Below are 26,818 nucleotides of genomic sequence, written 5' to 3' on the forward strand. Positions count from 1 at the left end.
AAAGTTCCATTAAAGAGCGTTTCCACAGGGTAGAACCTCCTCAGGGAATATAAGGTTTTCATGAGGCTGATCTTGAGATGCCATCCAAGCACGAATACCTTCGTTTAAAAGAATATTTTTGGTGTAGAAAGTCTCAAATTCAGGATCTTCTGCTGCATGGATTTCCTGGGAAATGAAGTCATAGGCACGTAGGTTCAGAGCCAGACTGACTATTCCAAGAGCATTCATCCATAAAATGGTTACTGGTACAAATAACATAAAGAAATGTAACCAACGTTTATTGAAAAAAGCAACCCCAAAGATTTGGGACCAAAAATGGTTAGCGGTGACCATTGAATAAGATTCTTCGGCTTGAGTGGGTTAAAAGCACGAAATGTATTTGCACCATCACCATATTCAAATAAAGTATTCTCTACGGTAGCACCATGAATAGCGCATAGCAGAGCTGTGCCCAATACACCGGCAACTCTCATCAGATGAAATGGGTTCAATGTACAATTATGAAATCCTTGGAAAAAGAGGATGAATCGAAATATAGCTGCTACACCAAAACTAGGCGCAAAGAACCAACGAGACTGACCTAGTGGATAAATCAGGAATACAGAAACAAAAACAGCAATTGGACCAGAGAATGCGATTGCGTTATAAGGTCGTAATTGAACAGATCACGCAAGTTCAAATTGACGTAACATAAAACCTATTAGTCCGAAAGGGCCGTGGAGAGCAACAAATGTCCACAGGCCACCTAATTGACACCAACGAGTAAAATCTCCTTGTCCTTCAGGACCCCATAGTAACAACAAAGAATGTGCTAAACTATTAGCAGGGGTAGAAACTGAGGCGGTTAAGAAATTGCAGCCTTCCAAATAGGAGCTGGCCAATCCATGAGTATACCACGAAGTTACAAAGGTTGTACCTGTAAACCAACCCCTAGAGCGAAATAGGCACAAGGAAAGAGCAATAGGCGGACCAACCTACAAAACGAAATGGTCCCTACGTAACCAGTCATCCATAATATCAAATAAATCATTTTCATCTTTGGTAAATTTACTAAGGGCTATAGTCATAGTGTAATGAACCGAAAGTTACGGTATCGGAAATTGAGTCTTGAGTACTGTTTCCGTGAAATTTATTCATGAATATTTATTAGAAATATTTATGAATTATAGTTGAATGGTTATTTAGTGTTTAATTAAGTGAAGTAGCTTGAATTTAGTTTAAAGGATTAAATTGCATAAGGAATAAAAGTTTAATTATAGATTAAAGAAGTAAAAGGGACTAATCTAGCAATTAGACCCTAAGTGCCATGTGTGTGAATGTATGATATAACATGCGTAATAGTTGGTATGTATGTGTAATAGCTATAAGATATTTTATGTTATAGCTATTACACATGTTAATTTATATTTTTATAGGTTAATAATAATATAATATAGTATAATGAATAAATAATAATGAGTAAAGAAACATAGAAAGAGTTACAGAGAGCAAACGTGAGAAAGAAAGAAGGAAAGAAAGAAAGAAAAGAAAAGGGAAATTTGAGGATTAAGGCCCTAAAGTTTAATTGGTAAGTTGTTTTAGCTCATTTTCTTATGATTTTTATGTTTATGGATGCCTAATTCAAAGTTCTACATGTATGAGGTTAAAATGAAGAAAAATAGAAAATTTTTAGATATTGATTTAGTTGAATAAATTGAGGTTTTATGGGTTAAATTGATAGGAATTGAAGTTAGAAGTGAAAATTGAGTGATTTATTAAAAGAATTCTAAGTTAGGTTTAAATAGGGATTAAGTTGAATAGAGCTCAAAATTTATGTTTTATAATGAATTTTATGAGTTAGAAATTGTTAATGAGTTGATTAAAAGAGAATATGAAGCTTAAGTTAAAGAAAAAAGATTAGTAATGGAAAAAGGACGAAATTGGAATTTTGTAAAAGTTTGATAGAAAGTGAAAATGTGTTTTATGAATTAGTATATTGATGAATTTTAATTGTATGATTGTTAGTAGCAAACGTAGTAATCGGATCGTCATCAAAGAAGGAAAAGAGAAAGTGAACGAAGATATCGATTAAATTCGATAAATAGTGGTTTGTATTTCTATAAACCGAGCTTAATCGTTATTGCTATATTTGATATTTATATTGTATGAAAATGTGAATGAGGTAAGTATTTTTACCATATTGAAATGAATGTGATTTTGAATACCCTATTAACGATGTCGGGCTAGTCGGATATAGTTGACATGTCATAGGAATTGGAAGTATTGGGATATTCCGACATTGAGTCGATGAGACACTATGTGTCGACTCGTTAAAGTTCGGATTTGTTCGATGAAGTACTTTGTGTACTATAATGTTAAAGTTCGGATTTGTTCGATGAAGCACTTTGTGTACTATAATGTTAAAGTTCGGATTTGTTCGATGAAGCACTATGTGCTTATCCCGGAGTGTGGGTTGGATCCGTGTATCCGTTAGTGTCCGAGTTATGTTAATAAGGGTAAATAAAGTAAAGGTTATTAAAGTCTTGATTGATATTGAATAATAGCAATAATGTGTTTGAATTACCATGTTTTAAAGTTGATTAAGCTATTGTTTATGGAAATACCACTGAGAGTATTCTCAGCAGACGGTTTGTTTCCGTGCATGAGCTAGGTACGAAAGTATAAGGACTCAAAGATACAAGTCGATCCCCAAACTCAAATTGGTGAAGTTTCTATCTTTTTGGAAAATGGCATTGTACCTAGGATGTCTTTTGGTTATATTGAAAGTATCTAAGTTGTTAAATGATATTTTGGTATGTTTTGTAAATGTTACCAAAACCTTAAGAATGGTATGTTTTGATATGTTAGTGAAGAGTAATAAGAGGAATTGTTGGTAAATGTTGTAGAAAGAAGAAATGAAGATGTTATAAACTTAGTTATCAACATTTTATACTAAAACAGATTTGGACAGTAACAGTAGTCCAACTTTGAAAATATACTAAAAATAGTATAAAGTGAATTAGATGATGAATAAAATATGTAATTGAAGCTTAATGAATCTATTTTTATATGGAAGAAACAAAATTGGTAAAAGAGTTGTATTTTATGAGATATTTACGTTTTGGTGAAACAGGGTTAGAACAATTTCTGAATTCCCTGTTCTGACTTTAGAAATTCACCATAAATTGTGTATTAAGAATTAGGACTCAAACTTTATTTGTATGGATTCCTTATTGAGTATATTTTTAATTGAAACAAATGGAATAGTCATTGGATTTCTGTACAGGAAGAAATTTGATTCGTAGTGCACAAGGGTCAGAGTAGCTGAACCCTGAAACAGGGGAGACTTCTTATAATAAACTGTACTAATTTGCCTGACCAAAAATTCTAGAAAAAAATTAGTAAGTAGATATATGAGTCTAGTTTCAGGGAAAATTTACGGAATTGGATTTCGAGTTTCGTAACTCGAGATATGATTTTTTTAGCGACTATGACGCAGATGGATAGTTTACTACGAAAACTGTTTAAGTGCTAAGATAAGTTTTGTAATGTCTCCGCTTGACTCAAACAGCGGTCTCGGGTAGGGGGACGTTACAATATTGATTGGTATCAGAGCTATTTAGGTTTAGTCGGTTCTAGGACTAAATCGAATGTCAATGGGAATCTAGAGGTACATGCCATTCTTGAGTCAAATTTGAGTTGGGATTGGATGTTGATATGTTTGTTGAATATTTTTGTTTTATAGCATTAAGAATGTCGATAAAAGCATTGAGGATCTTGATCAAGAGATGTATAGTGAAGATGATGAACCGTATAATGTGAATGAATCGAGTCTGCAACTCCAAGTGTGAATCCAGAGGAAATCAACCGAATGTTGGAAGTGACAACATCAAGTCTTTAGAATAATCGCCGATGCCCTTCAAAAGCGGTAGGAACTATGCTTGCTACGTCCTCTATCCCTACTACCCAAGAGCTCCAATTAAAGAATTGAGAAAATATGGAGCTACTGAATTTTTGGGTGCCAAGGAATTGATTCGACTATCGCTGAAAATTGGTTAAAGACTACAAAGAGAGTTCAAGCAACTTGAATGTACACCACAAGAAAGCTTAGTGTGTGTTGTCTCATTCTTGCAAGAGGAAGCTTTAGTATGGTGGGAATCGGTGATTCGAATGTACTTGAGGAACAGATAAGTTGGGACTTCTTTCAAAAGAGTTTCAAAATAAGTATTTGGGAGAAATGTACATAGAAGATAAAAGACAAGAGTTCTTAACACCTGAAACAAGGTGAGATGCTTATAGTGGATTATGAGCGAGAATTTCGAGATTGACGAGATATGCCATCGAGTTTGTACCGATGAAGCCAACCGATGTAAAAGATTTTTAAGAGGATTACGTGATGAATTTAGACTACGATTGATGCCTCTTAGAATCACCGAGTTTATGGATTTAATGGAAAGAGCTAAGATGATTGAACAAATTCTTGGAAGGGATAAAAAGTCCGAAGTTGCTCATTCGATGAAAACGTCCCGAATGGTTAGTTCAAGTCCATGACCTAAGCGGTCAAAGGAATCACGAGGTAATTGGAGATTTAGTTCTCGATCGAAAGGAGTGATCGAGGTCGGAAAAGACAGAACATCTTGTGTCTCTTGGCAAGATCCAAGTCCGATTCGAATCTGAAATTCCAATATGTGAGCATTGTGGAAACCGACACAAAGAGGAGTGTAGAAAATTGATGGAGGTTGTTTCGTTGTGGAGCTACCGATCACTTTATTAAAGATTGCCCAAAGATATCCGGAACAACAATGACATGAGTGCAAAGATCTGAATTTGCTTCCAGAGGCGGGATCAGCCAAGTAGTTCGTTTGCTAGAGGTGGTACTAGAAGAACTAGTGAGAGTGCTACACAACAATCTGAAGCTAGAGCTCCAGCTCGGCGTATGTTGTGAGGACTCGAGAAGAGAAAGATGCTCACGATGTGGTGACAGTATATTCTTATTGAATTCAAGACCGTTTATGCTTTAATAGACCTCGGTCATCACATTCATATGTTAATCTGAAAGTAGTTGAGACAAAAAATTAGAGTTTGAATTGTCTAAAGTTATAATAGAAGTGTCTAGTCCATGGGACAAACTACTTTAGTGAACCATATATGTCGAAGATGTTCGTTAATGATTCAAGATAGAATATTCCTGTTGATCTCATTGATTATGCCATTTGGCGACTTTGATGTTATTTTGGGAATGGATGGTTATCGAACATGGAGTGATTTTAGACCGTTATAAGAAGAAGTTTATTGTTCGAATGAAAGTGAAGATAGAATTGAAGTAAATGGTATTCGGACTAGTGGATCAATTCGTATTGTTTGACCATTAAAGCTAGCAAGCTTCTTCATCGAGGTTGTAATGCTTTCTTAGCATATGTGATTAATTCGGATTCGGTTGAAAGTCGGTGTAGTAAAATTGATTGTATGTGAATTTTCCGATGTATTCCCGAGGAATTACGGATTACCCCGATCGAGAGGTAGAATTTGTGATTGAAGTCTACCAGTGTGCAGATCCGTATCGATACCTCCGCACCGTATGGCACCTACTGAGCTAAAGGAATTAAAAGTACAGTTGCAAGACTTATTGGACAGAGGTTTTATACGACCTAGTACATCACCATGGGGAGCTCCAATGTTATTTGTTAAGAAGAAAGATGGGTCGATGCGATTGTGCATTGATTATCGACAACTCAACAAATTGACTGTCAAGAACAAGTATGCACTTCCCCGAATAGATGATTTGTTTGATCAAGCGAAAGGAGCTTCCATATTTTCAAAGATTGATCTAAGGTCGGGATACTATCGGTTGAAAGTAAAAGAGTGCGACATATTGAAGACGGCATTAAAATGCGAGGTATGGGCATTATGAATTTTTAGTGATGCCATTTGGACTGACAAATGCCCCTGCTGCTTTTATGGATCTTATGAATCGGATTTTTCAACCATACTTGGATCAGTTCGTAGTAGTTTTTATCGACGATATTTTGGTGTATTCCAAGTCAGAAAAAGATCATGAGCAACATCTCCAGATTGTTTTGCAAATACTACGAGAAAAGCAATTGTACGGAAAATTGAGCAAGTGTGAATTTCGGTTATCGAAGTTGTGTTTCTTGGTCATGTCGTATCAGCGGATGGAATTAGAGTGGATCCAAAGAAGATTGAAGCAGTTATTCAGTGGAAAGTTCCTAAGAATGTATCAGAGGTACGAAGTTTTCTCGGATTGGCTGGTTACTATCGAAGATTCGTCAACGGATTTTCAAAGATAGCCTTACCGATGACCAAGCTACTATAGAAAAATATTCCATTTGTTTGGAATGAACAATGTCAGAAAAGTTTTGAAGCATTAAAACGAATGTTAATAGAGGCACCGGTGTTGACTTTACCAGAATCAGAAAGAGATTTTGTAGTGTACAGTGATGCTTCATTGAGTGGATGGGATGTGTCTTGATGCGAGCGGAAAGTCATTGCTTATGCTTCACGGCAATCGAAACCGCATGAACGCAACTATCCAACTCATGATTTAGAATTAGCAAATGTAATTTTTGCCTTGAAGATTTGGAGGCACTATCTTTATGGTGAAAAGTGCTATGTTTATCTGGATCATAAAAGTTTGAAGTATCTACTTTCACAAAAGATTTGAATCGAGACAAAGGCGTTGGATAGAGCTTCTAAAAGACTATGATTGTGTCATAGACTATCATCCGAGGAAGGCTAATGTAGTAGCCGACGACCGAGTAGAAAAGTCTGCGATTGAATTACGAGCAATGTTTGCACAACTTAGTATCACTTGAAGATGGAAGCCTTTTGGTGAATTAAGAATAAAGCCGTAATGTTTGATCGAATCGATCAGCACAGTTAGAAGATGATAAGTTGTTAAAGAAAAAGAGATGATTCGAATGGTACAATGAAAATTTTAGCATTGATGGAAATGGTCGCTTAAGATTTCGAATCGACTTTGCATTCGAATAATTACGAGTTGAAAGAGTTAATTCTTCGAGAAGCTCATAATAGTCCATTTGCATTTCATCTTGGAGGTATGAAAATGTATCGTGATTTGCGTGAATTGTATTGGTGGTCGGAATGAAAAGGATATAAGCGAATATGTGGCAAAGTGTTTGACTTGTCAACGAGTGAAGGCGAACATCAAGTTCCATCGGATTACTTCAACCCATCAATATTCCCGAATAGAAATGGGACCGAATAACGATGGACTTTATGACGGGATTACCGATGTCTACAAGTAAAAAGAATGCTATTTGGGTAATAGTTGATCGACTTACGAAGTCACTCATTTCTTAGCTGTGAGAACCGATTGGTCGTTAAAGAAACTTCTTTGAGGTTTATGTTCGGAAATCATTAGATTACATGGTATTCCAAAATCAATAATTTCGACAGAGATCCAAGGTTTACGTCAAGGTTTTGGAAGCAATTACATGAATCTTTAAGACTCGACTTCATTTTAGTACGACTTTTCATCCACGATCGATGGTCAATCTGAGCAGGTAATACAAATTTTAGAAGATATGCTTGAGCTCTGTATGATTGATTTGGAGTCTAACTGGGAATATTATTTGTCATTAGCCAATTTGTGTATAATAATAGTTTCGATCAAGTATCTGAGATGGCACCGTATGAGGCTTTGTATGGACGAAGATGCCGATCACCCGTATGTTGGATGAATCGAATGAGAAGAAGATGATTGGACTGAATTGGTTCAAGAAGCGAAAATACGATTAAGAAAATTCGGGAAAGATTGAAAGCGCTTTTGATAGACGAAATCGTATCTGATTTGAAACGACGGGATATTGAATACTCGATCGGGGATAAAGTATTTTAAAGGTTTCACCTTGGAAGAAAATTCTAAGATTTGGTCAAAAGGAAAATTAAGTCCTCGTTTTATTGGGCCTTACGAAGTTATTGAGAGAATTGGACCAAGCGTGATCGATTGGCCTTACCTCTGAACTACGAAAATGCACGATGTCTTCCATGTTTCTATGCTAAGAAGATATCGATCGGATCCTTCACATGTTATTACGAACGAGAATGTAGAGATTCGACGACTTATCGTATGAAGAAGAACCGGTTGAGATTCTAGCACGAGAGGTAAAAGAATTACGTAATAAACGTATTCCTTTAGTAAAAGTGCTATGGCGAAGTCACGGTGTTGAAGAAGCTACATGGGAACCGAAGAAACGATGAGATCTCAATACCCCATCTCTTTTCGTGTAAATTTCGAGGACGAAATTTATTAAGGGGAGAGAATTGTAATGAACCGAAAGTTACGGTATCGGAAATTGAGTCTTGAGTATCTTTTAGTGAAATTTATTCATGAATATTTATTAGAAATATTTATGAATTATAGTTGAATGGTTATTTAGTGTTTAATTAAGTGAAGTAGCTTGAATTTAGTTTAAAGGATTAAATTGCATAAGGAATAAAAGTTTAATTATAGATTAAAGAAGTAAAAGGGACTAATCTAGCAATTAGACCCTAAGTGCCATGTGTGTGAATGTATGATATAACATGCGTAATAGTTGGTATGTATGTGTAATAGCTATAAGATATTTTATGTTATAGCTATTACACATGTTAATTTATATTTTTATAGGTTAATAATAATATAATATAGTATAATGAATAAATAATAATGAGTAAAGAAACATAGAAAGAGTTACAGAGAGCAAACGTGAGAAAGAAAGAAGGAAAGAAAGAAAGAAAAGAAAAGGGAAATTTGAGGATTAAGGCCCTAAAGTTTAATTGGTAAGTTGTTTTAGCTCATTTTCTTATGATTTTTATGTTTATGGATGCCTAATTCAAAGTTCTACATGTATGAGGTTAAAATGAAGAAAAATAGAAAATTTTTAGATATTGATTTAGTTGAATAAATTGAGGTTTTATGGGTTAAATTGATAGGAATTGAAGTTAGAAGTGAAAATTGAGTGATTTATTAAAAGAATTCTAAGTTAGGTTTAAATAGGGATTAAGTTGAATAGAGCTCAAAATTTATGTTTTATAATGAATTTTATGAGTTAGAAATTGTTAATGAGTTGATTAAAAGAGAATATGAAGCTTAAGTTAAAGAAAAAGATTAGTAATGGAAAAAGGACGAAATTGGAATTTTTGTAAAAGTTTGATAGAAAGTGAAAATGTGTTTTATGAATTAGTATATTGATGAATTTTAATTGTATGATTGTTAGTAGCAAACGTAGCACGGATACGTCATCAAAGAAGGGAAAGAGAAAGTGAACGAAGATATCGATTAAATTCGATAAATAGTGGTTTGTATTTCTATAAACCGAGCTTAATCGTTATTGCTATATTTGATATTTATATTGTATGAAAATGTGAATGAGGTAAGTATTTTTACCATATTGAAATGAATGTGATTTTGAATACCCTATTAACGGTGTCGGGCTAGTCGGATATAGTTGACATGTCATAGGAATTGGAAGTATTGGGATATTCGACATTGAGTCGATGAGACACTATGTGTCGACTCATCGTTAAAGTTCGGATTTGTTCGATGAAGTACTTTGTGTACTATAATGTTAAAGTTCGGATTTGTTCCGATGAAGCACTTTGTGTACTATAATGTTAAAGTTCGGATTTGTTCGATGAAGCACTATGTGCTTATCCCGAGTGTGGGTTGGATCCGTGTATCCGTTAGTGTCCGAGTTATGTTAATAAGGGTAAATAAAGTAAAGGTTATTAAAGTCTTGATTGATATTGAATAATAGCAATAATGTGTTTGAATTACCATGTTTTAAAGTTGATTAAGCTATTGTTTATGGAAATACCATCGAGAGTATTCTCGCAGACGGTTTGTTTCGTCATGCAGCTAGGTACGAAAGTATAAGGACTCAAAGATACAAGCCGATCCCCAAACTCAAATTGGTGAAGTTTCTATCTTTTGGAAAATGGCATTGTACCTAGGATGTCTTTTGGTTATATTGAAAGTATCTAAGTTGTTAAATGATATTTTGGTATGTTTTGTAAATGTTACCAAAACCTTAAGAATGGTATGTTTTGATATGTTAGTGAAGAGTAATAAGAGGAATTGTTGGTAAATGTTGTAGAAAGAAGAAATGAAGATGTTATAAACTTAGTTATCAACATTTTATACTAAAACAGATTTGGACAGTAACAGTAGTCCAACTTTGAAAATATACTAAAATAGTATAAAGTGAATTAGATGATGAATAAAATATGTAATTGAAGCTTAATGAATCTATTTTATATGGAAGAAACAAAATTGGTAAAAGAGTTGTATTTTATGAGATATTTACGTTTTGGTGAAACAGGGTTAGAACAATTTCTGAATTCCTGTTCTGACTTTAGAAATTCACCATAAATTGTGTATTAAGAATTAGGACTCAAACTTTATTTGTATGGATTCCTTATTGAGTATATTTTAATTGAAACAAATGGAATAGTCATTGGATTTCTGTACAGGAAGAAATTTGATTCGTAGTGCACAAGGGTCAGAGTAGCTGAACCCTGAAACAGGGAGACTTCTTATAATAAACTGTACTAATTTGCCTGACCAAAATTCTAGAAAAAATTAGTAAGTAGATATATGAGTCTAGTTTCAGGGAAAATTTACGGAATTGGATTTCGAGTTTCGTAACTCGAGATATGATTTTTTTAGCGACTATGACGCAGATGGATAGTTTACTACGAAAACTGTTTAAGTGCTAAGATAAGTTTTGTAATGTCTCCTGCTTGACTCCGGCAACGGTCTCGGGTAGGGGGGACGTTACAATATTGATTGGTATCAGAGCTATTTAGGTTTAGTCGGTTCTAGGACTAAATCGAATGTCAATGGGAATCTAGAGGTACATGCCATTACTGAGTCAAATTTGAGTTGGGATTGGATGCTGATATGTTTGTTGAATATTTTTGTTTTATAGCATTAAGAATGTCGATAAAAGCATTGAGGATACTGATCAAGAGATGTATAGTGAAGATGATGAACCGTATAATGTGAATGAATCGAGTCGCAACTCCAAGTGTGAATCCAGAGGAAATCAACCGAATGTTGGAAGTGACAATCTTGAAGTCTTTAGAATAATCGCCGATGCCCTTCAAAAGCGGTAGGAACTATGCTTGCTACGTCCTCTATCCCTACTACCCAAGAGCTCCAATTAAAGAATTGAGAAAATATGGAGCTACAGAATTTTTGGGTGCCAAGGAATTGATTCGACTATCGCTGAAAATTGGTTAAAGACTACAAAGAGAGTTCAAGCAACTTGAATGTACACCACAAGAAAGCTTAGTGTGTGTTGTCTCATTACTGCAAGAGGAAGCTTTAGTATGGTGGGAATCGGTGATTCGAATGTACTTGAGGAACAGATAAGTTGGGACTTCTTTCAAAAGAGTTTCAAAATAAGTATTTGGGAGAAATGTACATAGAAGATAAAAGACAAGAGTTCTTAACACCTGAAACAAGGTGAGATGCTTATAGTGGATTATGAACGAGAATTTCGAGATTGAGCAGATATGCCATCGAGTTTGTACCGATGAAGCCAACCGATGTAAAAGATTTTTAAGAGGATTACGTGATGAATTTAGACTACGATTGATGCCTCTTAGAATCACCGAGTTTATGGATTTAATGGAAAGAGCTAAGATGATTGAACAAATTCTTGGAAGGGATAAAAGTCCAAGTTGCTCATTCGATGAAAAACGTCCCGAATGGTTAGTTCAAGTCCATGACCTAAGCGGTCAAAGGAATCACGAGGTAATTGAGATTTAGTTCTCGATCGTAAAGGAGTGATCGAGGTCGGAAAAGACAGATCATCGTGTGTCTCTGGCAAGATCCAAGTCCGATTCGAAATCTGAAATTCCAATATGTGAGCATTGTGGAAACCGACACAAAGAGGAGTGTAGAAAATTGATGGAGGTTGTTTCGTTGTGGAGCTACCGATCACTTTATTAAAGATTGCCCAAAGATATCTCGGAACAACAATGATGATGAGTGCAAAGATCTGAATTTGCTTCCAGAGGCCGGGGATCAGGCCGAAGTAGTTCGTTTGCTAGAGGTGGTACTAGAAGAACTAGTGAGAGTGCTACACAACAATCTGAAGCTAGAGCTCCAGCTCGAGCGTATGTTGTGAGGACTCGAGAAGAGAAAGATGCTCACGATGTGGTGACAGGTATATTCTTATTGAATTCAGCACCCGTTTATGCTTTAATAGACCCTGGGTCATCACATTCATATGTTAATACGAAAGTAGTTGAGACAAAAAAATTAGAGTTTGAATTGTCTAAAGTTATAATAGAAGTGTCTAGTCCACTGGGACAAACTACTTTAGTGAACCATATATGTCGAAGATGTTCGTTAATGATTCAAGATAGAATATTCCCTGTTGATCTGTTGATTATGCCATTTGGCGACTTTGATGTTATTTTGGGAATGGACTGGTTATCAGAACATGGAGTGATTTTAGACTGTTATAAGAAGAAGTTTATTGTTCAGAATGAAAGTGAAGATAGAATTGAAGTAAATGGTATTCGGACTAGTGGATCAATTCGTATTGTTTCGGCCATTAAAGCTAGCAAGCTTCTTCATCGAGGTTGTAATGCTTTCTTAGCATATGTGATTAATTCGGATTCAGTTGAAAGTCAGTGTAGTAAAATTCGGACTGTATGTGAATTTTCTGATGTATTCCCTGAGGAATTACCTGGATTACCCCCTGATCGAGAGGTAGAATTTGTGATTGAAGTCTACCAGTGTATGATCCGTGATCGATACCTCCGCACTGTATGGCACCCTCTTGAGCTAAAGGAATTAAAAGTACGGTTGCAAGACTTATTGGACGAGAGGTTTTATACGACCTAGTACATCACCATGGGGAGCTCCAATGTTATTTGTTAAGAAGAAAGATGGGTCGATGCGATTGTGCATTGATTATCGACAACTCAACAAATTGACTGTCAAGAACAAGTATCCACTTCCCCGAATAGATGATTTGTTTGATCAACTGAAAGGAGCTTCCATATTTTCAAAGATTGATCTAAGGTCGGGATACTATCAGTTGAAAGTAAAAGAGTGCGACATATTGAAGACGGCATTCCGTACGAGGTATGGGCATTATGAATTTTAGTGATGCCATTTGACCGACAAATGCCCCGCCGCTTTTATGGATCTTATGAATCGGATTTTTCAACCATACTTGGATCGGTTCAGTAGTAGTTTTATCGATGATATTTTGGTGTATTCCAAGTCGAAAAAGATCATGAGCAACATCTCCGATTGTTTTGCAAATACTACGAGAAAAGCAATTGTACGGAAAATTGAGCAAGTGTGAATTCGGTTATCGAAGTTGTGTTTCTTGGTCATGTCGTATCGGCGGATGGAATTAGAGTGGATCCAAAGAAGATTGAAGCGGTTATTCGGTGGAAAGTTCCTAAGAATGTATCGAGGTACGAAGTTTTCTCGGATTGGTGGTTACTATCGAAGATTCGTCAACGGATTTTCAAAGATAGCCTTACCGATGACCAAGCTACTACGTAAAAATATTCCATTTGTTTGGAATGAACAATGTCGTAAAAGTTTTGAAGCATTAAAACGAATGTTAATAGAGGCACCGGTGTTGACTTTACCGTAATCGAAAGAGATTTTGTAGTGTCTGGTGATGCTTCATTGAGTGGATGGGATGTGTCTTGATGCGAACGGAAAGTCATTGCTTATGCTTCACGGCAATCGAAACCGCATGAACGCAACTATCCAACTCATGATTTAGAATTAGCAATTGTAATTTTTGCCTTGAAGATTTGGAGGCACTATCTTTATGGTGAAAAGTGCTATGTTTATACGGATCATAAAAGTTTGAAGTATCTACTTTCACAAAAGATTTGAATCGAGACAAAGGCGTTGGATAGAGCTTCTAAAAGACTATGATTGTGTCATAGACTATCATCCGTGGAAGGCTAATGTAGTAGCCGACGACCGAGTAGAAAAAGTGCGATTGAATTACGAGCAATGTTTGCACAACTTAGTATCTTGAAGATGGAAGCCTTTTGGTGAATTAAGAATAAAGCCGGTAATGTTTGATCGAATCGATCAAGACAGTTAGAAGATGATAAGTTGTTAAAGAAAAGAGATGATTCGAATGGTACAATGTAAAATTTTAGCATTGATGGAAATGGCTGCTAAGATTTCAGAATCGACTTTGCATTCCGAATAATTCTGAGTTGAAAGAGTTAATTCTTCGAGAAGCTCATAATAGTCCATTTGCATTTCATCTTGGAGGTATGAAAATGTATCGTGATTTGCGTGAATTGTATTGGTGGTCGGGAATGAAAAAGGATATAACTGAATATGTGGCAAAGTGTTTGACTTGTCAACGAGTGAAGGCAGAACATCAAGTTCCATCGGGATTACTTCAACCCATCAATATTCCTGAATAGAAATGGGACCGAATAACGATGGACTTTATGACGGGATTACCGATGTCTACAAGTAAAAAGAATGCTATTTGGGTAATAGTTGATCGACTTACGAAGTCACTCATTTCTTAGCTGTGAGAACCGATTGGTCGTTAAAGAAACTTCTTTGAGGTTTATGTTCGGAAATCATTAGATTACATGGTATTCCAAAATCAATAATTTCGACAGAGATCCAAGGTTTACGTCAAGGTTTTGGAAGCAATTACATGAATCTTTCAAGACTCGACTTCATTTTAGTACGACTTTTCATCCATGATCGATGGTCAATCTGAACGGTAATACAAATTTTAGAAGATATGCTTGAGCTGTATGATTGATTTGGAGTCTAACTGGGAATATTATTTGTCATTAGCCAATTTGTGTATAATAATAGTTTCGATCAAGTATCTGATGGCACCGTATGAGGCTTTGTATGGACGAAGATGCCGATCACCCGTATGTTGGATGAATCGAATGAGAAGAAGATGATTGGACTGAATTGGTTCAAGAAACGAAAGTACTGATTAAGAAAATTCGGAAAGATTGAAAAGCGCTTTTGATAGACGTAAATCGATGCAGATTTGAAACGACGGGATATTGAATACTCGATCGGGGATAAAGTATTTTAAAGGTTTCACCTTGGAAGAAAATTCTAAGATTTGGTCAAAAGGAAAATTAAGTCCTCGTTTTATTGGGCCTTACGGTTATTGAGAGAATTGGACCAAGGCGTATCGATTGGCCTTACCTCTGAACTACGTAAAATGCACGATGTCTTCCATGTTTCTATGCTAAGAAGATATCGATCGGATCCTTCACATGTTATTACGACCGAGAATGTAGAGATTCGACCTGACTTATCGTATGAAGAAGAACCAGTTGAGATTCTAGCACGAGAGGTAAAAGAATTACGTAATAAACGTATTCCTTTAGTAAAAGTGCTATGGCGAAGTCACAGTGTTGAAGAAGCTACATGGGAACCAGAAGAAACGATGAGATCTCAATACCCCCATCTCTTTTCAGGTAAATTTCGAGGACGAAATTTATTAAGGGGGAGAGAATTGTAATGAACCGAAAGTTACGGTATCGGAAATTGAGTCTTGAGTACTGTTTCCGTGAAATTTATTCATGAATATTTATTAGAAATATTTATGAATTATAGTTGAATGGTTATTTAGTGTTTAATTAAGTGAAGTAGCTTGAATTTAGTTTAAAGGATTAAATTGCATAAGGAATAAAAGTTTAATTATAGATTAAAGAAGTAAAAGGGACTAATCTAGCAATTAGACCCTAAGTGCCATGTGTGTGAATGTATGATATAACATGTGTAATAGTTGGTATATATGTGTAATAGCTATAAGATATTTTATGTTATAGCTATTACACATGTTAATTTATATTTTTATAGGTTAATAATAATATAATATAGTATAATGAATAAATAATAATGAGTAAAGAAACATAGAAAGAGTTACAGAGAGCAAACGTGAGAAAGAAAGAAGGAAAGAAAGAAAGAAAAGAAAAGGGAAATTTGAGGATTAAGGCCCTAAAGTTTAATTGGTAAGTTGTTTTAGCTCATTTTCTTATGATTTTTATGTTTATGGATGCCTAATTCAAAGTTCTACATGTATGAGGTTAAAATGAAGAAAAATAGAAAATTTTTAGATATTGATTTAGTTGAATAAATTGAGGTTTTATGGGTTAAATTGATAGGAATTGAAGTTAGAAGTGAAAATTGAGTGATTTATTAAAAGAATTCTAAGTTAGGTTTAAATAGGGATTAAGTTGAATAGAGCTCAAAATTTATGTTTTATAATGAATTTTATGAGTTAGAAATTGTTAATGAGTTGATTAAAAGAGAATATGAAGCTTAAGTTAAAGAAAAAGATTAGCAATGGAAAAAGGACGAAATTGGAATTTTTGTAAAAGTTTGATAGAAAGTGAAAATGTGTTTTATGAATTAGTATATTGATGAATTTTAATTGTATGATTGTTAGTAGCAAACGTAGCATCGGATACGTCATCAAAGAAGGAAAAGAGAAAGTGAACGAAGATATCGATTAAATTCGATAAATAGTGGTTTGTATTTCTATAAACCGAGCTTAATCGTTATTGCTATATTTGATATTTATATTGTATGAAAATGTGAATGAGGTAAGTATTTTTACCATATTGAAATGAATGTGATTTTGAATACCCTATTAACAGTGTCGGGCTAGTCGGATATAGTTGACATGTCATAGGAATTGGAAGTATTGGGATATTCCGACATTGAGTCGATGAGACACTATGTGTCGACTACTGTTAAAGTTCCGGATTTGTTCCGATGAAGTACTTTGTGTACTATAATGTTAAAGTTCCGGATTTGTTCCGATGAAGCACTTTGTGTACTATAATGTTAAAGTTCCGGATTTGTTCCGATGAAGCACTATGTGCTTATCCCGGAGTGTGGGTTGGATCCGTATCCGTTAGTGTCCGAGTTATGTTAATAAGGGTAAATAAAGTAAAGGTTATTAAAGTCTTGATTGATATTGAATAATAGCAATAATGTGTTTGAATTACCATGTTTTAAAGTTGATTAAGCTATTGTTTATGGAAATACCACAGAGAGTATTCTCAGCAGACGGTTTGTTTCCATGCTTGAGCTAGGTACTGAAAGTATAAGGACTCAAGATACAAGCCGATCCCCAAACTCAAATTGGTGAAGTTTCTATCTTTTGGAAAATGGCATTGTACCTAGGATGTCTTTTGGTTATATTGAAAGTATCTAAGTTGTTAAATGATATTTTGGTATGTTTTGTAAATGTTACCAAAACCTTAAGAATGGTATGTTTTGATATGTTAGTGAAGAGTAATAAGAGGAATTGTTGGTAAATGTTGTAGAAAGAAGAAATGAAGATGTTATAAACTTAGTTATCAACATTTTATACTAAAACAGATTTGGACAGTAACAGTAGTCCAATTTTGAAAATATACCAAAAATAGTATAAAGTGAATTAGATGATGAATAAAATATGTAATTGAAGCTTAATGAATCTATTTTATATGGAAGAAACAAAATTGGTAAAAGAGTTGTATTTTATGAGATATTTACGTTTTGGTGAAACAGGGTTAGAACAATTTCTGAATTCCTATTCTGACTTTAGAAATTCACCATAAATTGTGTATTAAGAATTAGGACTCAAACTTTATTTGTATGGATTCCTTATTGAGTATATTTTAATTGAAACAAATGGAATAGTCATTGGATTTCTGTACAGGAAGAAATTTGATTCGTAGTGCACAAGGGTCAGAGTAGCTGAACCCTGAAACAGGGAGACTTCTTATAATAAACTGTACTAATTTGCCTGACCAAAATTCTAGAAAAAATTAGTAAGTAGATATATGAGTCTAGTTTCAGGGAAAATTTACGGAATTGGATTTCGAGTTTCGTAACTCGAGATATGATTTTTTTAGCGACTGTGACGCAGATGGATAGTTTACTACGAAAACTGTTTAAGTGCTAAGATAAGTTTTGTAATGTCTCCTGCTTGACTCCGGCAACGGTCTCGGGTAGGGGGGACGTTACACATAGCAATCCTCCTATTCAACTACTTCAACCATTTCCGAGCACCTTATGTTATGGGGGCGCTGGGGGATTCGATTTTTTATGTATGATTTGATTTCTCGTGCATTGTCCCTTATAATTAATTGGTTTCGAATATAAAAAAAATATTTTCTTGTATTGGTCCATAACCTGACTTAGGTAAATCCATGAACTCAATTCGTTTATTCTTTTCTATTTTTACTAGTCGTCTGAACTATGAATTGTCTTATGGCTAATCAATCGATAGATGAATTTTTGAACGAACTCTTCAATTCAAAGAAGAAGCGATCCCTTCTCGCCATCTTGGTTGATCTCCGGATCTACCCTCCCCTCCATCAACTAATCTTATTCTTGGATCTTGTTCGTGAAATTGATAAAATCAATATTTTTATGTATTTTTCTAATTTCTATGTCTATTAAATTACTATAGTCGATATATTTCCTTCATTTTATTTCTTTTATTTATTGTTATTGTTTTCGTTCTCATATTTCCTTCAGATGAATATAAAACAAAAAAACTCCAGAGGCTATTTTTTCATTTCACGGGTCGAGAAATCCACTTTGAATCTTTTTCTGATATACATAAAGTAAATAGAAAAAGATTCGAAGTTCCTATTTTTCATTCTAATACAATATTTAATAATATTAAATTAAATAATAGGAGACTCAAAATGAAAGTTTCTTTTTCGCACTCACTCTCCATCACATTGGCAGAACAAAAGTGTCATATGTATCGATATGGAAATATTTGATATGTGAAGACATGATTTGGTTTAGGTTTCTATCTATTATAGAATAGATAGAATATATAGATAGAAATGGATCTTGTTGTGTTCTGGAATCAAAGAAAGATAAGATGTTGAAAAAGGCTCTTAGGTTGTAACTTGAAATAAATGTTTCTCTTTATCTCGAAAGGAATAGAATATCAATTTATTCCTAGGAACAAGAAGATTGAATCGGAAATATCGACAGATTCTTGTGGAGTCCAAATAAATATGAAATAAAAAGAAATCGACTGTTCCAATTTCATCTCTATCAAATTTTAATATCAGAATAGTGGATATAGTCACGATTCAATGGGTTAGATCCACTTACTTTTTCTTTTGTTGATTTCTAATCTTTACAATTCTTTACAGTGGATTTGATTGGAATAATCTAATTCAAAATCAAAACAAAATATAAATATATATTTTTCGCTTCAAGAGACGGTTTATCATTATTCATTATAATTTCAACTTTCTTTTAGAATTACTCTACTCTAACTCATTAGAATAATAACTTATTAGAGTTAAATTATACAATTTCTAATTCAATTATTATACATATACAGTTGGGTTTTTATTACCAATAAAAACAACATCCTTAGTATTCAATATGAATACTACCATTTCATAGGAGTTTTATGAAAAATAAAAGTCAAAAGCCCCTTATCGGATTTGAACCGATGACTTACGCCTTACCATGGCGTTACTCTACCACCGAGTTAAAAGGCGGTTTGATTCAATTCTTGAATGAATTAGTAGACGGATAAGATCTATTTATATATATATAAGTATATGCAGTAGACTCATAGTGGCTAGTAGCTCTCAGGAATGAGAATTCTAATTTACTTAACGTGTAGAGAGTAAAATGGTTTTATTGGTATTGGGTTTGATAAATATCAATGCAATGAATTGTTTCAAGGCCAATCATAATTGGCTTATCAGAACAGAATGAAATTCATTTATTTGATTAATACAGGTACCTTAGCAATTCGACTGCACTCGAACATTAAATGTTCATGCCCAAGCCCATATTTTAAATGAGCTTCATTGTTTTGCCCAAGCCCTCCAAAAATTTGGTTGGATTTTCGGGCTTGGGTGAATAAGCCGACCTATGAATAAAATAACTGAAAATTGAGGCCAACCAAATAAACTCTATTATTATTGAATGAGTTAATTGCATCATACCTCCCTAAATTATAACTTTCATTTTAAGTTGGTCCTCAAAGTTTAAAACATTCTCATTATATCTCCAGAATATCGATGTTATATCATTAAGATCCTTTCATTACTAAAATCGTTAATTTAATCATTCAATGAGATGTCAAATCTTATTTGACATAGTTTAAAATGAAAAATCTAAAGCAAATTAATATTATAAAGATGGATGTTGTAAAAATTTTAGTTTGAGGTTTTCGAAGCTTTTTTATTGTTCAATCTCTCTTTTTTGTGGATTTTTTTTATTTTTAATTTTAACTATAACACCTTACACCCGACCTGGACAGTGGACACGAATGCAAAATTGCCACATCCATTTTTGGAGAAACTCAAAACCAAGTCAAGTTCATACAAAAATGGGGAAATATAAAATAATTTATGCAAGTGTGGCAACTAAAACATGTAAAACGTGATAAACAAACTTAAACAGGCCCTTATACATTAAATTGGGGTCAAGGATGGCAAAAAATGAAGCTAGATTGTGAATCTTGGGTCAAACTAGCAAAATACAATGCAATGTCTCAAGACATGTCTTCCTTGTTTCATGTTTTTAGGTTTGAAGTTGTATTTCTCGAGACATTGGGACCATGTCTTGAGACTTGACCCCTTATCTCTCGGGACTTAACCTCAAATCTTGAGACTTGAGCTCGAATTTTCAACAACTTAACTTTGATTTTTTATGTCTTGAGACAAGGTTATCATGTCTTGACACTAGGCACTCAATGACTCAAGACTTGCTTAATAAGTCTTGAGACTTATGCCCATAAATGTAAGAAAATGTTCTTATAGTCTCAATACATTAGTCTAAAAGTACAGAAAAATGACATTTCCAGTCATGCAATTGACTCTCTAAATGAACCTAAACATTTCCAGCATGCAACTAATCCTACATGAACATATTTGATGTGTAAAAGCAAGTCCAAAACATGTATTTTCATGGAAATTAACTTATTAGGCCAAAATCTCAATAGACAAGTAAATTGTAAATTATAAAACATGCTATCACCGTATATAATCAAACCTCAAAATCCAACATAAAGATAATCAAATGTCCAAATTGGTACCAAAATAATTCTGATATGCCAAGAAATACCAAAACACCAATATTTATCATTCATAGAGATTATAGTCACCTAGGTACATGCCCATAATTGTTAGAAAACTCAATAAGCATTACAAAATCTAAGATGAAGTTGAGACTTGAGCCTTGGATGTTGAGGACCAATTAATCGAACACGTAAGCTCTCTGGAAACCTACACATGAAACAAACAACCCAAACGTTGAGCTTTGAAAAGTTCAGTGGTGGCAGCGAAACCAAATTCAAAAAATAACATTATTAAGCAATATAATATGCTAAATTACAATGCGACATCAATCAATCATACCATATTCTACCTATATATCATCCTATATCATCATTGTAGACACCCGTTTTTGTCCGAGCCCGATTGAAGACCATTTAAAATTTTGTTCTCTCTTAGACCGTTCGAAGCCCACCCGATTTTGATTTATTTGAGACCTTTATTTTTCTTTTCTTTCTTCTTTCCTTTTTGGGCCTGTCAAAGGCCCAGATTATTATTATCATCACTACTACTACTACTACTATTATTAAATATCATTATTATCTTTTTTTACAAATAAACAAGATTAAAAATAATATATAAACATGAAATGAAATGAAAAAAAGGAGGCGGATTTTCATTATTTTTGTTCTTAAAAAAAAAGGAAAAAAAAAACACAACAACTACAAGCATTCTATTTCTTTTTTTTTTTCTTTTCTTCTATCCTTTTTTCGGCCATAGATATGTCATGAGGGATCGAATTTTGGGTTTCGATGAAAGGTACGTCACCGGACTGTGGGTCTTCCACCCCTAGAAGCCCCCCAAAAATCCCATTTTTCCCTCCATTTCCTAAAATAAAGGTTTCTTTTAAAAAAAAGGCTTGATTTTAGGAAAAATTTTGAATTTTTTAAAAGAGAAAATTTAAATTTTAACAAATAAAAATTTGTTTTTTTTGTTATTTTAAAGGAAATTTTAAAATTTTAAAACAAAGTTTTGATTTTTTTTTCAAGTATTTCAAAGTAAAATCTTTAATATTTAAGAAAAATAACATTTTTTCAAAAAAAAGAGAAATTTTAGATTTTGAAAAATAAAAATCTACTTTTTTAGTCATTTTAAAGGAAAATTTAAAATTTAAAAATAAAATTTTGAATTTTTTTCAACTATTTTAAAATAAAAGCTTTAATCTATAAGAAAATTAGTTATTTTTTTAAAAAGGAGAAAATTTAGATTTTGAAAATAAAATCTATTTTTTAAAGTCTTTTAAAGGAAAGTTTAAATTTTTAAAATAAAGTTTAAATTTTTTAACTATTTTCTTCCACATTTTTTATCTTTTAGTCCTAAAATCAAGCTATGCCATTTTGTTTCCATCTTTAATAAATAATTTACACTTATATCTTCCATTCCACTTGCATTTATACATTATATATTTAATGTTAATTATGCACTTTATTTTAATATTTTATATTTATTCACACTTGTATAATTTTTATTTATTCTTATTTTGTTTTTATTTATTTTCATGTCTATTTATATTTTTTTTACACATTCCTTTACTTATATTTTAATATTATTTATTTATGTTACTTTAATTCTTATATTGTATTATGAAGAAGGTGTATTATTGTTATTATTATTATTATCATCATGTTAAGGTCTTATTTATTTCAATTTTCTTTTTATTATAGCCATTTTGAAAGAGTTTTAACTTTTCATTAACTTTAGCCAATTTAATTAATTTTCCTATTTTATTACTATTCGTTTTAAAAGAGGGAACTTTAGGTCATTTTTCCATCCTATAATTGTTGACATGAAGTTAGTTAAGTAGGTGTTATATTTTAATGAAACCATAAGGTTTTTACATTTGAATTTAGGTTAGTCCTTAAGATCTTACCTACCATTTACCTTAGAAAAATTATAAATAATATGTAAGATTTTTTAGGGTTTTAAATTAGTTTTAAATATCGTATAGGATTAGAATCTTAAGTTAATATGTAACAATTTTTAGGACTTTATTCAAGATTAAAACTTAATATTTTTGTAGGTGAATTGTAAACTGAATAGGTCTTTCTAAGCATTTTATTTTATAAACTTTTTAAAAAGTTAATAAATGTTATTTAAGATTTATTATTTTAGGATTTTGACGAATTTAAATCTTAGATCAAAAATTTTAAAGTAAGATAAATGATAATACTCTAAAATGATGTGTTTTATATATTAATTATGTGTTTATTTTGAGCTTGAGCCTACTAATTTGAGCTATTTATGTCTTTTTATCTTTTAGGGACTAAATTGGAGGCGAAAAGTAAATTCAAGGAAAAAGCGTCAATTGGAGATTAAATGGGCCAATATGCAACGTGGGACAAATATGGTGCCAAAAGTGAGAACATGGAAGGCACAAGGACTTAAAAGCAAATAGAAGAGATTTTATTTTGGAAGACTCTATTTTTTTATTCTATTAGGATAATTAATATTAAGATAATTATTAGGATTATTCAAATTTAGGATTTTATTTTAATTATCTTTGTTTATCTTTAATTAAATGTATTTATCTTTTTAGAATTTAAGTTCAATTAGACTATCTCCCTAGCACTATAAATAGGGGGTGAAGTGACTCTATTTGGGAGGATCTTTTTCTGTAAACACTCTCCCCCAAAAGTCTTTTGTTCTTTCATATTTCTTTTCAATAAAATTTCTTTTTCCATATTTTTATTTATTTTCTTTCCCACAATTATCATGAGCCACTAAAACCCTTCTAGCCAAAAGTTGTCAATATTTCCCCAAAAAGGTTCTTGAGGCCTAGAATCCGTACTTAGCCTTCTCGCCAAGTATTCATCGTTTCAAGACTACTGGCCGACGCTTCCGTCCATGGCCCTTAAGAAGTAAGCTTTTCAGCATATGCAAAGGCGGTCGTTTTGTATGTTTTTGAAGGATTGCATAGTCGGTTCGTTAACTTACTGCGTTAGAGGTTGGCGAGCCAAAGAGAAAATGGCGTGGGATTCGCCATTGAGAAGCGTTGATCTATCATAGATTACTGGCTAGAGTCAGGTTCCTAAAAATCGTAAGTCTAATCTTTGGAGCTGGTGGTCGAGGCGTCCTCTTCCACTATAAGCGGCTTACTCGAGTCGAGAAGGATCATCCAAAAGCCAAGGATTGAACCCAAGGAGGAATGAGACAACGGAGGTGGAACTTTCCCATAAGAATTTCTTTTCTCTTAAAACTCTCTTTATTATTTTTATTATTTTCGTAATCATAATTTCAATAAATTTTAAATTTGTTTTTATTTTATTTTCGCCCAAAATCAATTCTTAAATTCGTGTTTTATTTTTTTCCAGAACGCAGTTTTCTTGGGCACGATTTTGCCCGAGATTTCGAGAGACAAGCATTCGTATAATCCGGTCCCTGAGGATTCGACCCTACTTCCCCTTTACTATTTCTTTTTTATTATTTTACAGGGAATAGGATATTTTTGGTGCTCTCAACGACCACATCAAATTTTGGCGCCGTTGCCGGGGACCGGCAACATACTAATCTTGTTTTTCTTTGTTTTCTATGACCAGATCTGCTCCAGGTACTTTTGCGTTTGACTCAGAAAGACTGCGAAAGCTAATCGAAAGGAATCAAAACTAAGGAAAAACAATCAGCGGTGGTTGGAACTCAAAGCAATCCACCGCCAGAAATTAAAATCGACGACGAAGTAGAGTCTAGGGTTAACGAAAACCCTACTCAAACGTTAGAAAGTAAAGAAGAAGAAGTCGATTCCCCTAAAAAAGTGCTGAACACTAGGGTTGATGAAAACCCTAATTTAACACCTCAACTTATGGCTCAGACAATTCGGCAACTGGCCAAAGCGCCGATAGAACAACCGCCACTATGCATCGCGTATCCTACTATGGATACTGATTTTAAATTAAAGTCGCTTGATTCACATCGCCAACTTTCCGTGGGTTACAAAATGAAAACCCCACAAGCATTTAAAAGAATTCCATATGGTTTGTTTGAGTATGAAACCTCGGGGGTGGCGAGGATCAAATTAAATTGCGCTTTCCTTTTTCCCTAGCAGATTCACCAGTGGAATGGTTATTTTATTTACCTCCTGGATCCATTACAACTTGGGCTGATCTATCTCGTTTATTCCTTAACAGGTTTTTCCCTACATCACGAGCGACTGAGTTAAGAAGAGAAATCGTGGGCATAAGGCAAAAGGACGCAGAGACTCTATACGACTATTGGGAGTGATTTAAGAAGTTGTGTGCAAGTTGCCCACAACACGGTATAATGAACGATCTTTGCTCCAAGACTTTTATGAAGGCTTGAAACCCATGGAGATGAATATGGTAGATGTCATGAGTGGAGGAGCGTTAGTCAACATGACTCCACAACAAGCAAGGACTTAATCTCCACAATGGCTGCAAATTCCCAACAATTTCGAGCCAATCCTCGAACCCCTAGAAGGGTTCACCACTAAGTAATTCTACCATTGAAGATAGACTTGATAGACTTACTAATATTGTGAATTCCTTGTTACAGAAAAATCGAAACCAGCCCGAGTATGTGGAATATGTACTACACCTGAACATACGACTGATGCGTGCCCTAGTCTGTGTGACGATTCTATGGCCCATTTAGATGCTGTGGAAAATTTTCCTGGGCCACCACAAAGACGATACGACCCTTACGCCAATACCTATAACCCAGGATGGAGGGACCACCCTAATTTTAGTTATGGGGCTAATCCACGATATAACCAGCCATACCAAAATCGAGCCCCACAACAGTCACAAGATTCAGGTAATTCTTTAGAAACTTTGGTCAATAAATTAGCAACTAATGTTCTTGATTTTCAACAGCAAACTCTTAATTTCCAAAGAGAAATGAAGGGTTTTCAGCAGAAAACTGAAGCATCCATAAGGGAGTTGACCACATCAATTGAGAAATTAAACTCTCAAGGGAAACTGTCATCACAAACAGAACCAAACCCGAGGCAGAATGCGAATGCGAGAACGTACTAAGCGGAAAGATCCTGGAACCAGTTCCTGGCAAGAATCTTGGTCAAGAAATCGCCCAGGAAACTCCAGGAAACGACGAACAGATCCAAACAAAACCCCTACTACCGAAAATCCAACCTCCATTCCCAGGACGATTAAATCAGTGTCGAAAAAGTAAGAAAGACAAGGAGATCCTCGAAACATTCAGGAATGTTGAGATCAACTTACCACTGTTAGATGCCATTAGACAGATTCCGCGGTATGCCAAGTTCCTCAAAGAACTTTGCACCAACAAACGAAAACTAACAGGTAATGAAAAGGTAAGTGTTGGTGAGAATGTTTCAGCTTCTACAAATGAAAAATGCCGGTTAAATGCAAAGATAGGGTATGTTCGCTATTCCATGCAAAATTGGCCATTTGGGAATTAAGAAGGCTATGTGTGATCTAGGGCCTCAATAAATGTAATGCCTTATTTTATTTATGAATCACTTAACGCGGGTTTTTTGACAAAGACAGGTGTTATTATTCAATTGGCAGACAGGTCTATTGTGCATCCCGAAGGAGTCCTCGAGGACGTCTTGGTAAAAGTTAATGAACTTATTTTCCCTGCAGATTTCTACGTAATTAAGATGGAGGAGGACAACACTGCTGGATCTTCAGACCTCCTGTTGGGCCGACCCTTCCTTAGTACTGCTAGCACCAAGATCGATGTCCGAAGCGGCACTCTTACGATGGAATTTGATGGGGAGATCGTGAAA

The 26,818-nt window shown here is 34.1% G+C and overlaps 1 pseudogene; it reads right to left on the reverse strand.

Moving 5' to 3' along the window:
• Positions 1-26,204, reverse strand: LOC108475069 (photosystem II D2 protein-like; annotated as a pseudogene).
• Between the last annotated feature and the right edge of the window lie 614 nt (positions 26,205-26,818).

The sequence above is a fragment of the Gossypium arboreum genome, chromosome 5, assembly GCF_025698485.1.
Source record: "Gossypium arboreum isolate Shixiya-1 chromosome 5, ASM2569848v2, whole genome shotgun sequence".
NCBI classification, from domain to species: domain Eukaryota; kingdom Viridiplantae; phylum Streptophyta; class Magnoliopsida; order Malvales; family Malvaceae; genus Gossypium; species Gossypium arboreum.